The 9,828-nt window shown below is 47.3% G+C and overlaps 1 protein-coding gene across 2 annotated transcripts in view; it reads right to left on the bottom strand.

Annotated features, from left to right (window-relative positions):
• STAT3 (signal transducer and activator of transcription 3) overlaps positions 1-4,204 on the bottom strand; it is a 42,160-nt gene extending 37,956 nt beyond the window's left edge. For both annotated transcript variants that reach the window (XM_060281459.2, XM_035136519.3), the window contains exon 1: positions 4,069-4,204. The gene's annotated coding sequence lies outside the window, so the exon portion shown is untranslated. The remainder of the gene's footprint in view (positions 1-4,068) is intronic.
• Positions 4,205-9,828: the final 5,624 nt, after the last annotated feature.

A 9,828-nucleotide genomic window follows, 5' to 3' on the forward strand; every position in this document is an offset into this window, starting at 1 on the left:
AACACCATGGGCAAAATAATTGCCACACACAGGAAGAGCAAGGATATAGCTTGAGTTCCTCACTTGCAATTTTATAAATCATTTAATGTGACAACACGATTAAAAGTTATTAATATTGCTGTTGTATAAGGGATTATCATTATGACTGGAATGTAATTGAAACTAATAAGATTTTGGAATGCAGAAATAAAGAAAATCATCAAACCATCAAATCTAGCACCTGGGGCCACTTTAACTAAATTAGATAATTCAGTATTTGAATGATTGGTATTAATAAATGTATTATAAATTGGCATTGTTATAATGAGGCTATTATTGGACTGTAATTGAAAACTAATAAAAATGTATTACAAAAAGAAAAAGAAAAATTATACAGCACCAAAACAGACAATAAAATTAGTGATATTACTATGCAAAAAAAAATACAAAATGTTACTTGGGAGTAGGTAAGGGATAGGGGCACGGACTCCCTGTGTGCATTCCATGGGTCCCCGGACCCCTAATTAGGAACCACTGGTCTAAGATAAATTTAGTGATTGTAAAGATATGTTATTTTGCTGCATTTTATACATGTGCATTTTAAAGAAGACAAAACAGCATGGGATTAAAACTTAAGATGCAGAAGTATGTCCTGAACATAGGCACACAATTTCATTTCAATACCTGTTAACAGGACTATCACATGACATATGGGGCAAAAGCTTTGGTTTAACTCAAGGGCCTCACTTCAACTGGCTAAAGTAAAACAGGCATGCCTCTGGCAAAGGACTCATTAGAAATCCAGACTTCCAAGCAGGACCAGTTCCTAATAGCTGGCAGACTTTGTCAAACTTTTAAAAGCCGCATTGAGTACCCCCCCCCCCGCCGAATAAATGCTCCCATTTCTATTTATTCTGGGAAAAGAATTAAAATGAAAGCAAAGTTGTTTTGCATGTGTGACCTTTAACAAGTTCCATTTGTTCCACGTAGCCAAGGGCTTTGTGGTGGATCATGATGGGTTATTATGCTTACAGAATAGCTGTCCTGATCTTTATAACCAAGCTCCTCTATAAGATGTTGCTTCTTTCGCACCTTGCTTCTATAAACTCAGGCCAGAGACAAACACTGCACTGTGGTTTTGACATTGGAGACGTCAGCTGGGAGAACAGCAGCAGCAGGAGTCAGCCAGGAATCATAAAACTGACTTACTGCAAACCAGAGGGGGGTGGGGAAGCGGGGGAGAAAGAGACAGAGAAAGAATACTGGCTCTCAGCAAACATCACAGTCAACATCATGGAAATCAGGGCACTGGAACATCAATATCAGACCCTCCAAGTGTCTGTTTTTTTCTAGGGACAGTCCCAGATTTACAGAAGCCGACCCGGTTTTTTATTTGATCCTGGAATATCCCACTTTTCCTTAGGATGTCCCTATTTTCATAGGAGAAATGTTGGAGGGTACGCAACCCCTAAGCCAAGGAGATAAGTAACTATACAACCTATTTACAAGACATCTGAAGGCAGCCCTGAATAGGGAAGTTTAAAAATTTTATATATGTTGGAAGCCGCCCAGAGTGGCTGGGGCATCCCAGTCAGATGGGTGGGGTATAAATAATAAATTATTATTATGGAATAGGATGTCCCTATTTTCATCGGGAAAATGTTGGAGGGTATGCAATATTACTGCATCTTTTAAGTGCCCAGATCAGCTGAAAACAGCAGGACATTCCTGCTTCTTTGCAAGATCTCAGCCTATGCTGCTGCTCTTCACTTCCATTTCCCTGTGGTTATCCTGTGATACGGAAATTATTCCACCTTTTTCACCTGGAGGACAGGAGCAGGAATATGTCCCAATGCCTAAACCAGGGACAGTGGCCCTCCAGGGTCTGTTGGACTACAACTCCCATCAGCCCCAGCTAGGATGGTCAATGGTCCAGGATGATGACAGCGACCAAAGCGTCCAGGATGGAGCCAACTGACTTCTTAAAGGCCACAGTTCCTCATCCCTTGTTAAGAAAGCAAGCACCTTGCCGTAGGCAGGAGAAAGTGATCATCGCTAACCCTGCCCCCTCAATTAAATAGCCATTGTAATGTCTATACAAGGGATCCCTGGGTCAGATAAACTAACGGAAAAACCCGCCTGTGCAACCCACAGTCAAAAGAGCAAGCTCCGTCTTCAGCCACTTCCCTAACCATGCAAGAACCCCCCTGAAAGATCTGAATGCTCTGGTGAAGGAGCACATTCTTAAATTATTGCTAGAAGCTTCTTAAGGACAATTTGGGAATTTGCAAGTTCCAGCAGGCATCCCAGGCAACCTTGGAAGCAGCCAAGCACCTCCTCTCCCCATCAAAACCTGGTAATGCAATCCAGAGCAAAAAGCCGAAGTACCTCGAAAGTAGCGAAGGCCTTCCTTCTGAAACAGAAAGGTAAACATTGACGGAGGTTTCAAGGCCGCACCGCCAGATCCTAACCCTTGGACTGGCCAGCTTTGCAGCAGAGCTGTTTTTGCACCATAACGCAACCTCCCCCACACTTGGCCTATTGAGACACTTGTGCAAACAGAAGCTTCCTGTCAGCCTTTTTTTTAAGTTTAGTTGAGTTTTTTTTTTGCTTTGTTTTTAAATCTGATTTTTATGAAGACTCATGTTCAGGGACACTGTGTTTGTATAGCCAGATAAAGAAGTGGTGCCAGGTCGGGTGAGAGAAGAGAGGGGAAAAATAGGGGATTTCCCAATTGATAACTTCCAGCAACAGGGATACCACCCCCACACAAAAAAAGGCATGTGGATGTCAGCTGTGGCCCCAACCCTTCCTTGTTGAATGATAGGAAGAACCAAGAACAATGCACCCTAGATAACACCATATCAGCTAGCTCTGCATAGGTGACAGCTGCCATACTGCCCTAGAACCCCCATCGTCAGTATACTCTTAAAGCTGCATCACAGCACTTTATTTTACTTATTTCCTAAAATAAATACACCGCTTGATTTAAAAAACAACAACATAAACTGCAAAGGAGTTTTTTTAAAAAAAACGCCTTAAACCAGCATGCGTTTTCCCCAAAGTAGTTTATAAGAGTGCTGAGAGTTGTCATGAGACAGCCCTCCCCCCTCCCACACACATTCAGCTCCCAATCTCAGGGAGGTCTAACAATCAATCCTTCTTCCCAGAAAATTCCGAGAATTGACGCTCAACTCTCCTCACAACTTTCAGTCCTCTTACACTTCCCAGGATGCTTGGGCGGGAGGGGAGGGGGTTCCATGACTGTTTAAAGCGGTACAAAACCGCTTAAAATTCGTAGGGCAGATGGGACCCTAGCTTTCAGCAGCCGTTTTCCTTGTAGTTGAGGGAACAGCATGGGTTTCCAAACCACCTGCAACAGCCCTACAATTATTTCCTTTTCCGCGCCTCTCCAGACGCTCCCCGCCATTGAGGCAGGGCCTGCAGAATGTACCTAATAAATACTTCAGGGGCAATAACCTACATCGGGGCGCGCGTAGACTTCTCACACTTTTTGGAGGAAGTACGGAGAGCAAACATCTCCCTCCTCCGCCGACAGACCCAACACCTTGAGTTAATCCGAAGTCCAGGAAACCGAACGCGCATTAACACATAAACACACCCACCCCTCCAAAAGAATTACGGTATATACATGACAGCAGACTTCCCAGCTCCTTCAAGAGACAACTTTCGCTCCCATGACCCACCACTTCTTCCAAGGCTCATAGCTGGCTGGATAAAGCAGACCTCCCCCCACCAGCACCCACAAAGCCACCTCTTCCCGGCACCCAAGATGAGCCACTTTTCAGCCTCTTCCTCCCCCCTACTTGCTCTTTCCTAGCCGCTCGCCGACCCCATCCTGACTAAAGCATTACTGCCTACTCTGCCCTTGATTCCCCAAGGGAAGCAGTTGTTCCTCGGAGCAGCGCCTCGCCCCCAGCTGTCACCCTTCAAGTGGCGGATGGAGCGGGCACTCTGCACATGCTTAGAGGTAACCTCTACCTGAGCCGCGGCTGAGCCCTCCCGCCCCAGAGCGAGCCTTCGGCACGCCCGGCCTCCCCCCCCCCCCATCTGTGCCTCCCGGCCTACCTTGCAGACCACCCGGCGCCCCTTGCCCACCGCTGGGACCGATCCGGCCTCTTCCCGTCGCCGCGCTCTTAGCCCTGCCCCAGCTGCTGGCTGCGAGCCTGACCCCGCCCCCTCCCTCTCGCCCGCGCGCCTCTAGTTGCCGACACTCTCCGCCGTCGACCAATCGCCGGCGAGCTCCGCGGGTCCCTTCGCCGGGAGGCGCCTCTGGTAGCCAATCAGCGTGGGCATCGGCTTTCATTATTCATCCGGCTGTTCCACGCCTGGCTTCCTCCTCCCGCCGCTCTGCTGGAAACCCAGCTGAGTTCCGGGCAGCGCGTGACGTCGCCGCCGCCGCTGTTGTCTTTCTCCTAAGCGGGAGGGAGGGTTCGCTTCAGCCCCAGCTTCTCCCAGTCCCAGTGGGCGGGGGAAGGAGCTCTCAGCGGGGCTGCTGCAGGGCTGCTTGTAGGGTGGGGTGGGGGTTGCTGGGTCACCTCCCCCAGTGGCATAGCTGCCAAGTTATCCCTTTTTTTAAGGGATTTTCCATTATGCTGAATAGGCTTCCTCGTGAGAAAAGGGAAAACTTGGCAGCTATGCCCAGTGGGCTCAGCCCTCTCCCCTGCCCTGCTCAGCAAAGTGAAGTCGAGCCCGCCTTTCCTCTCCCAGTGTGACAGAGAGTCTTGACAGGAAGGAAGCCACAGCAGCTGCTGTCTCTGCCTACTCCTGCCAGGAAGCACTGGACGAGTGCCTAGTTGCAAGGAGCCTCCATCAGCTGGTCGTTTGGCCCAGACTCTCTCCTACCTCTTTGCTTGCCTTCTCTCTTGGTGGAGCAGTAGGTATTGGGCGGGGGATAGGAGTTACTGGGACCCAGCCCCTCCACTTTGTGTGGCACCCAGAAGAAAATGGCAAGTGACCAAGGAGGAGGAGGCGGCGGCTGGTATTTGCATGAGTAGCTGCCACAGATGGTTCTACCATTCAACAAAATGAGGTGGTTGCCTTAGGGGCAGATCCTGGGAGGCAAGAAGTGGCGGCGAGGTGGTTGATTACATGGCATGGAGAGAGGTGAGGAACAGAAAGATAAGCCGCTTCACTTCCTTCCTCATGGAGGGTAAGTGGCATGACCTAGCTGAGTCTAGGAACTCTGTGGTCTTAAACCCTTCATGCACCAACTAGTATGTATGCATAGTTATGTTTGACTGCCATTTCCCACGGTGTATAAATTATTTTAATAACAACAGCAATCCGGTTTCCTTTGTTGTTTTTGTGCCATGTATGAAAATAATTCAGTACATGTAACAAAAACGGGTTTCAGAACTTGTTGGTTTGTAAGCCAATCAAGAAAATGAGTTTCACAAAACAGAGAAACACACAAAAAAGAGGAAATTGGCACAACAGGGACAGAGGTGAACAAGTGAGCTTTCCAACATCCTTTGCTACGCAAGGCAGAACTCATTAATCCAGACCAAACGTGTTTTTCCTTCTGGTGTACACACCACCTGTGCACTAACAGTGCTCATCCCTTCCCAGGGTCAGCTGCAGAGGTCACACAGCACCTTGGGAGGACTGGCTAATGCCAACCACTAACACACCTCAAGGAGGTTTGGGACTTTCTGCTTCATGCCATACCCACCAGTAGCAATGCTGCCACCTTCAACTGATACAGAGACAGACTCAAAGGGCAAGGTAGCTCAGGTCAGAAGCTAGACACTCATTTCCCCATGAAAGTCAAAAGATGATTATTACCGTTACAAAACACCACCACCACATTACCAGGCCCAGTTCAAATTGCTGGTTTTGACTTTAAAGTTTGGGCCCGAGCTACCCGTATTTCCTGGATCACCCACACCTATACCAACCAGCCTACACGTTAAGATCTGCTTCAGAGGCTCTCCTGGTATGCTCACTACATAGATCAGTAATGAGGGTAGCCATGAGAAGACCTTTTGGTGGCCTGCCTCTAGCTTCATACAATTCCAGGATTGTGATGCAAGTATTCCAATGGGGGCTGTGTGATGACAGCCTTATGTGTATGTGTATAGGAATAAATGTATTCACCATTGTGGCACCTTCATGCTGCAAAGTTGCACTTTTTGAAGTGCTGCAACTCCTGCAGCTGTTGGGGACACAGTGACTCTGTTGCATGGATGAGTGGGGCACAATCCTATAGGTAGTAGGAGACCCTGGAAGAAATCATTCCACAGCCGTGAAGTGCACTGGCTAAGCTAGTTTTTTCTTGGTGGGCTGCTCAGCTGGGTTATGCAATTTAAGACCTGATTAATATGCAGTGAGTGTAGACATGATAACCAGAGTAGAGTCCGAGGGCTCATTCACATTGGGGTTTACTGTGTGTTGGCAGCTGTTTGTATTCCCATTTAATTTGCATTGGCTAAATGACATTACCATCAAGCAACACCCATCTGAATGCAGACCCCTGTCAATTCTAATCCAATAAGTTGGGGGAGATAAAGCTCTAAACATCTCTACTCAGGGTTGCATACAATGTGTTTTGTTTTTGTTTTTGGGGAGTGGATGGATAAATTACCACTTTCTGCTACTCTGCTTTCCACACCCGCTGCTTCATCAGTGTGTTCATTTCTTATCCAGCTTTCCTTTGACCCTCAGATTTGCATGAAACCAGAAAACTGCACAGGCAAATTTACAGTTGGCTGACTGCACTTTTGCACAGTTCTTAGGTGAGGATTTTTGTGGTTTTGTTTTGTTTTTTAATTTAAAAAGCTATCCATGTGCATGCCTGTACAGTCCTTAACTGGCATTACAGAGTTAATAAATTAGAAGGCACACACAAAAGGGGGTGGGTAGTGAAGCTGCTTCGCATATAGAGATTCAAAAAGGCTGTGGGCATGGATTATTCCAGTCTAAATGTGAATGTGGGGAAAGTGGATTAAGAGCTGAATGTGGACAAGCCAGACCTGTGGCAAGGATTCTCAGTTGGACATGGCTGCTGCATCATTTTGGGGGAGCTTGCAGCAGTAATCGTATTAAAACAATCCATGGCCAGCAGTGATCTTTTCGAAAACCTTAGCATGCCACTCATTGAGTAATGCTTTTATGCAACTATGCTTTAAGTTCATGCCTATGGCATATCTGAATGGCACGTAGAATAGAATTCCAGGAGGCTCGCAGTTGTGGGCAGCCAATATGTTTTATTATCATTTATGGATCCCTGTGTGGTCAAAATGGCTCCATCTGCACACGAGGGGAGGAATCAGCAGCAGGATTACAGAAAAGCCGAAGATTTGCAGAACTATCCCCCCAAGAAACAAACAAAGCAATTGGGGACAAAACCCTTAAAACGGAGGGGCCCCCAAAACAGACCAATGAAGACTGAGTGTGCTCTATAGCCAGGGAATGCCAACGTGCTTTTTTGGGCGGGGGAGGGGGATGGAATGTAGTTTCCTGGGAAAGAGCATGAGTAGCTCACTGGCTGGCATAAATTTGGATGAGGCTCACTCTGCCCTGCAAAATTTCCCCCCAGTTGCACTTAATGAGCCACCCCAAGAGAGATTTCGGTCAGACCTTGTTAGTGGTTTCAGAGGCTTTACAGACTTGGGTTGGCTTTGATATAAATGATATGACAGCATTGTTGGGTGTTGTGGGGGAGAAGCAAGTGTGTATGGTCTGTTGCAATGCCTTGTTGTGGCACCCACCTATTTTGAGCAAACAATTTTGTGAAATGTCTTTATTTATTTCTTAACATGCCTTTTATGGTAATCTGAAATCTTTTTGGAGTTACCCACATACACTGTGATGTCACTAGGCGATGATGACCTTTGCTTTTAAGTCAATAAATGCCGCAGTGGCAATTGAAACTTGTGGTTATTGTGCCTTGGCTTTGATCTTATAAAAGGTCTTCTGCTGTGGTCTGTCTTGCCCTTTTGTCTTTCCCCCTACGAATCCCACGCAAATGCTTCTCTGTGCAGAGGGCTGTGTATTCAACTAATTTTCACTGAAAGCAGACCCACTTAAATAAATGGACTTAAGTTAGTCGTGGACATTTGTTTCATTGAGTCTACTCCGAGTAAAAGTTGGTTGTATACCAGCCAGAAGATTTTCCTTTCCTATCTCTTTCTCTCTGTTCCAGTGAAGACTGTCCTTTTCAGCTGCCAGAGATCAGTGGAGTCTCATGTGGTACTTCTGACTCAGCCTTGATATGGGTGGGTAAATTAACCCAGTCCCTTAGCATTTCCCGTCATGTTCAGTAACATCAAAGGAAACTCCAGGATAAGGACACCACTTTCTTACTTTCTTTTTTGAAGGAAGTGAAATGCACGAAGTCAGAAGAATGGGAAATCCATCTTTACAGATGGAAGGGAGTAGCTGTGGAATTTTGGCACTATCATATTGTCCTTATTCATTGCTCAAAGGTGGATTCCATTCTGGAGTTCCAAAGTAATGTATCAATTACCCACCCACCCACTCATTCTGTCACCATCATCTGTGTTCCGTGTCACGGGGGCCACTTACAGAGCGAGGAGGGGCCAACTCTGGAAAAGTCCCTTCACCTCTTCGCAGCAAGTCCCAACAGATGATGATGTGCTGTGGTATCAGTGATGGCTTCGCCAAGAACCTTCTGTTGAATGTTGCATCCAGTGGCGAATTAGTCGCTGGCTACTTCCCAGGACTGGCCCACCCAGGTGGTCTGATGAGGCAATTGTCTTGAGCGGCAGGCTGGGGACAGCTGGGAGCAGCAGCAGATCCAGGCCCTGGGGAGCATGCCACCCACCTCCTCCCGTGCTTGGCTCCCACCTCTTCCTCTACCTGCTCCTCTCCAGCCTCCTATTTTTTCTTCTCCTGCCACCTTCAGCCTGCCAGGGCTTCCATAAGCTGCCTCCATTCAGCGACTTGTGGGGTTGTGGGCAGAGGAGGAGGGCACAGCATGCATTTTTTGTTTTGTTTTGCCACTGACAAAACATCCTGGGCCGGCCATGCTACTTCCCGAGATTCAGCTAGGTCTAAGCCAAGGCTAGCTGTTTGGGGGTGATGGGAGGGGTGAGTTTAAGGCTGCACTGCTGGCACAAATAAAGGCATAACTAGGCAGAACAGTAGGAGATCCATAATGTGATAGGCAATTTTTAAAGAGCTAAATGCTGGTTCCCCACCCCTCAAATTTGAACTGGTGTCCATGGTGCTAATGGATGAGTATGGTAGTTTAACCCTTTCCGCTCTGCCATTCTCCTGATTGGAATTGCCCCACCCCAAGGTACTATTTGCCTCACAGGTCAAAGCATAAAGGTCACGTACCTTATCACCCCGAAAGGATGTACATAACCCCTCTGGTTGTTGAAGGAGGCAGCTGTGCAACTCTTACTGAACAAACCTGCGGGATGCTTCTAACTTACCTGGTTTTAAACCCGACCTCTTCTGCGCAAAGCGTATCCAGTGCCAGTCTTACTCATTGGAATGAATGGCCCTAAGTTGGTCGGGCTCATTCATTTCATCGGGTCTACTCTGAGTAGGATTAGCATTGGATGCTCCCCGATGGGTAGGCAAAGATTCCCCAGGAGGGGAAGAATGGTGCTGATAACATCCAGCTAGGCTTCTTTCCTATTCAATTTGTGAGCAGAGGCCTTAATCTTCAGCTGGTGTCTGGGGGCTCTAAGAAACTATATGACTGACAAACATGGGCTGTATCAGTGTTTCAGCAATGGCAGTGCCCTTCTGTTTTTTTGGTGTTTTTTTTTTAATGCTCCTACCTGAAGGGGAGCTGCTGCCACCTGCAGGGGAAAATAGAAGTCACACTTTCAGATCCTGGCTACTTGGGTG

The sequence above is a fragment of the Zootoca vivipara genome, chromosome 12 (assembly GCF_965207765.1).
Source record: "Zootoca vivipara chromosome 12, rZooViv2.hap1.1, whole genome shotgun sequence".
NCBI classification, from domain to species: Eukaryota; Metazoa; Chordata; class Lepidosauria; order Squamata; family Lacertidae; genus Zootoca; species Zootoca vivipara.